This window comes from Gossypium arboreum, chromosome 10, assembly GCF_025698485.1.
Source record: "Gossypium arboreum isolate Shixiya-1 chromosome 10, ASM2569848v2, whole genome shotgun sequence".
NCBI lineage: Eukaryota > Viridiplantae > Streptophyta > Magnoliopsida > Malvales > Malvaceae > Gossypium > Gossypium arboreum.
The window spans coordinates 102,753,703-102,759,139 of NC_069079.1; the positions used below are offsets into that span (position 1 = coordinate 102,753,703).

Sequence of the window (5,437 nt, forward strand, 5' to 3'; positions counted from 1 at the left end):
CATATTTTTACCCCATGCTTGGCATACTTATGAATGATTTTTCCTTGGTTTTAGTGAATTTGATGCTCCTAATCCTTTAATTTCATGTTTTATACTTAGGACAGCTTAGGATAACAAAGAGAACGAGAAACGGGCCAAAAACGGACAAATTGGGCTTAAATTAATGTTTCTCATGGCCTATGCACTTCCACACGGGTGATCCAACGCTCGTGTGTAACACACGAGATACCCTTATGTCATGGCCATGTCGACTAAGAACCAACACAGAATTGCACACGGCCTGAGCACCTACACACAGGCATGGCAAACGACCGTGTCCCTGTCAAACCCAAGTCTAGTTCTATTCGGAAAAGGGCACTTTTGTGGGTTTTGAAACATTCTAAAGCCTATATAAACACCCTAGAAGAGGATTAAAAGGGAGACATAGAGTTGGAGGCAGAAAATACTCGAGAATAGCCAACGGAATCACTTCGGAGCGAGGATCTACATCAAGACTGAAGATTTCCATCCAATTTCCTAGAAGTTCTTTGGGTTTCTTTATGTTTTGTTGTTTTCCAAACTTTGAGATGTTTTCCATTATTATTATGAACTAAACTCCTTAAATACCTAATGGAGAGGAAACCTAAGACGAATCTTATTACTCTTTGATTTATATGATAAATACTTGTTCTTATTCTTAATTGTAAGTTTTAGTTCTTGCTTTAATATTCTAGGATATTAATTCAGGTTCTTGATGTGCTTATTCAGTGGAGAAAAAGTCCCTGTTTAAGAGTAGATCATCATAATTAAGCGGAGTTGCATGCAATCCTAGAGATAGGACGACATAAATCAACCGGATTAGAGTCATATCTAATAAGAGAATCCATAGATCGAGTTAATGCGACAATAGGGGCTTTAATTAGAAAGAGATTTCAATTAATCAACCTAGAGTCAGTTGTTTATAGTCTCAAAAGGGATAATAACATAAATCAAGGATTTCTACAGAATAAGTCAAGTGAATAAATCGTTTAAGTCAAAGGTAATAAGTGAAGTCTAGATGGATTCTTTCTTGTGTATTGTCTTCTCCATTGGTTTTTCTAAAGTATTTTCCAACTTTCATCTCTGTCGTAATCTTAGTTAAATTAGAAAATTAGTTTAGTTTAAAAACATCCTTTAATTCTCAGGCTAGATAATAAAAAGATAGCAATCACTAGTACTTTTAATCCTCGTGGATACGATATTTCTGGTCTCACCATAACTATACTATTGTTAAATAGGTGCGCTCACCTTAAGTCGAATTTTTAGTTAGTTTCATGACCATCAAGTTTTTGGCCCCATTGCCGGGGACTAAGATATTAGGAACACTTAATTTTTATTACAATAGCCATTCTTTTTATTTTTATTTAATTTTGTTTTGATTTACTATATTTTCTTTTATTTACTTCTGGCAGGTTTTTATAGTTTATGACTAGAAAAAACCTATCAGCACCCCTACTTTTTGATAGTGACATGGAAAGCACAACTCGCAGAAACCGAAGAGAAATAATGCGAAGCCTACGATACATAGAGGAAGGACAAGAGGACGATATTCAAACCACAACTGAGGAGATGGCTGGTAATCAAAATAATCAGTTACCTCCTATGGCTATTGCAGACCCAGTAAATCAGAATCCTGCTCCTCATACTATGTATGATTAGGCTAAACCCACTTTAACAGGAGCTGAATCGAGTATAGTTAGACCTACTATTGCTGCAAATAATTTTGAACTAAAACCTAACATGATTCAAATGATACAACAGTTTGTTCAGTTTGATGGTTTGCAAGACGAGGATCCAAACACTCATTTGTTGAATTTTCTGGAACTCTGCGACACTTTTAAGATCAATGGCATTTCATACGATGTCATTCGCCTTCGGTTGTTTCCATTCTCATTGAGGAACAAAGCTAAACAGTGGTTGAACTTGTTACCTCGAGGGTCAAACACAACTTGGGAACAAATGCCCAAAAAATTTTTATTAAAATACTTTCCGCCGGCTAAAATGGTTAAATTGAGGAATGATATCTCTTCTTTTGTGTAGGTGGATCTAGAAACTCTGTATGATGCATGGGAGAGATACAAGGACTTATTAAGAAGTTGCCCTCACCATAGGTTACGTCTATGGCTGCAGGTTTAGACTTTTTACAAAGGTGTGAACCCCTCAACAAGGCAACTTATCGACGCAGCCGCCGGTGGAACATTGAACAACAAAACACCTGAAGAGGCTTATGAATTTATTGAAGAGATGTCACTAAATAACTATCAGTGGCAAGTCATGAGAATGAAGCCGACGAAAGCTGTTGGTGTTTTCAACCTCAACGCGATTACTATGCTATCTAACCAGGTAGAACTTTTAAATAAAAAGGTTGACGGTTTGTATGGTTCTACTCAGGTACATCCAGTGATGAGCTGTGATTCAAGTGGAAGAGGAGTACACACAGATTATCCAACCATCAACCCTAGCACCGAGGAGGAACAAGTTCAATAAATGGGTAATAATAATTCTAGACCTCAAGATAACCCATATAGTAACACTTATAATGCAGGTTGGAGGAACCATCCCAATTTCTCGTGGGGTGGGAAAGGAAATCAAAAGCCATAACATCCCCTAGGTTTTCAACAACCACCTTACCAGCAGGAAAAGAAGCCAAACCTTGAGGAGATGCTAACGAAATTCATCTCGGTGTCAGAAACTCATTTTTAGAATACCGAGAAAGCCCTTAAAAATCAACAAGTGTTGATTCAAAGGCTCAAAACTCAAATAGGACAACTTGCTAAGTTAATTTCTAAGAGACCACAAGGTAGCTTGCCGAGTAATACTGAAACTAACCCAAGAGAGCAACTTAATGCGATTACTATTCGAGATAAAGAAGGGTTAGTTGAACTTGAACCAGAACCGAAGCAAAGACTTGTGGTAAGTAAAGGTTAGGATGAGGTGGACCACAGTGAGCAAAAATCGGTAAGTAGAGAACACAAACCTCGTGTTCCATACCCTACCGCGACAAGGAAAGACCACTCGGATAAACAATTTGGTAAATTCCGTAAATTATAAAAGAAATTACATATTAACTTACCGTTTATTGAAGCTCTTTCGCAGATGCCAAACGCAGTTAAATTTTTAAAGGAGCTTTTAGAAAATAAGTGGAAGTTGGATAAGGCGTCACATGTGGAGTTGAACGCAGTTTTCTCAGCCATTCTATAGAATAAGCTACCTAAAAAATTGAAAGATCCAAGGAGTTTTACGATCCCTTGTTTAATTGGTAGTCTAAATATTAACAATGCTTTGGCTGATTTAGGGGCAAGTATTAATGTCATGCCCTATAAAATGTTTAAACAATTAGGTCTTGGGAAACCCAAACAAACTAGGATGAGCATTCAATTAGCAGATAAAACAATCAGATTTCCTAGGGGTATTATTGAAGACGTACTTGTTAAAATCAATAAATTTATATTCCAATTGATTTTATTGTTCTAGACATGGAAGAAGACAATGACGTGTCTTTAATTTTAGGAAGACCCTTTTTAACAACTGCTAGAACTATCATAAATGTTGGCACAGGTGAATTGATACTTCGTGTAGGCGATGATACGATTACTCTCCAAGCTCGTGATTCTGCTAAAATATCTAGTAATCAAGATCATTTGGTTAATTTAAATAATGTTACAACTCAAACTTCTTTACAGGAGTCCCCTAAGAAGAAGGTGATGGAGCCTCATTCTACTCTATGCCACAAAAATGGAGCAACTCACAAAGAACGAAGGCTTCAGATTGATGAACTAGATGAATGGCGAACACTTGTCAAGGAGAAACCAAAAGCACACGAAACATCAAAGTGACACCACGATGAGCGTAGGGATGAAACAAAGCAAATTAAAGTTGAGGATAAAGTATTGTTAGATGAAAAGGACCCCCGAATTGCTACTTCAGAGCTTAATACAAATGGAGCGACTCCCTTCACGGTAATGAATATTTTCCCATACGGTACAGTCGAGGTAAATCATTCTAAATTCGGCACCTTTAAGGTAAATATTACTCGACTTAAACTTTTTGTGGATAATAGAAATGATAGTGAAAAAGAGGAGTCTCGACTCCGTGATTCGCTGTAATCATACAAAATTGAGGTAAGTCGAGCTTAGACTCTAAATAAGCGCTTCTTGGGAGGCAACCCGAGCACTAACATCATTAACTAGTTTATTTTAGCTATTTTTAGTGTTTTTGTTCAGGTACAGTGGCCCACACGGCCTGGACACACGGGCGTGTCCTTGGCCGTGTGGAAACAGGGCTAAAAATTCCCCAAGTATCGAGCCACAAGGCTGTGAGAAAACTGGAACTAATTTTTCAAATTTTACATAAGTCAGGGAGCCACACGAGCAAAGCACACGGTTGTGTGTTCGGACACACGGACGTGTGGGGTACCACATGGGCATGGGAGAAGCGAACAACATCACACACGGTCGTGCGATACGGTAGTGTGAACCAAACGAGACTGCCACACGGGTGTGACCTCATGCTGTGTGGCACTTGGGTAATAAAACTTCGTGATAAACACGGGCTGGGCGTAAGCCACGCGGGCATGTGGCACAGCCTTGTGGCCCAAAACGGGCCTTACATGGCCGTGTCCCTTTTTAAACCCCCTAAACCCTAATTTTTATTTTCTTCTTCCTCTTCCCCAAAATCCCCCAACCCTACCCACCGACTGTCACCTCTCTCCCCCACCGATCGACCACCCCTAGTTCTCCCTTCTTCTTTCCTTCTCTTTCCCCCTACACCCCATGCTTTCTTCCCCTTTTCTTTTCCATTTTCTCCCCTCTCTTCCCCCTCTTCCCTCATTTCCCCCATGCACACACAACCACCATCCGCGCCACATGGCCTAGTCCCCACGCCTGTGCTGCACCCAACACCGACCACCCAGTCGACACCAGCAGCCCGTGCTCCCTCACCGGTTGACCCCCTCCCCTTCCCTTTCTTTCCTTTCTTTTTCCTTTTCTTCCATTTTCTTCCCTACCTCCAACCGCTGGCCCACCGCTGTCCATACCTCCGGCAACCGCTGACGGTTTCCCCTTTTACCCCTCCCAATAATTAATATTTTTATTATTTAAATTATTATTATCTTAGGATTTTATTTTTTTATCTTTTATCTTTGTCTTTATTTTAGTTTTGTTATGCATTTTAGTTAGTTTAAGTTTCGTCTTAATTTTAGTTTTGTTTGTTACAGATTATTTTTGGATAGTTATGTTTAAATTGCTCTTGCTATACTCTTAAAAGCTCTATATTTAGTTCATCATTTTGTTCATAGTTAGTTTAGGATAATTATTTTAGTTTTGTTATGCATATAGTATATTGACTTATATTACCTATTTATCAACATATTACTTATTATACATATTAGGACTATATTTTTCATATTACTTCTAGATTC

General features: G+C 38.7%; 1 non-coding gene across 1 annotated transcript; it reads right to left on the minus strand.

Moving 5' to 3' along the window:
* Nucleotides 1-2,025: 2,025 nt before the first annotated feature.
* Nucleotides 2,026-2,132, minus strand: LOC128283017 (small nucleolar RNA R71). The gene has a single exon (XR_008273362.1). It is a non-coding gene; the product is annotated as a small nucleolar RNA R71 (small nucleolar RNA).
* Nucleotides 2,133-5,437: the final 3,305 nt, after the last annotated feature.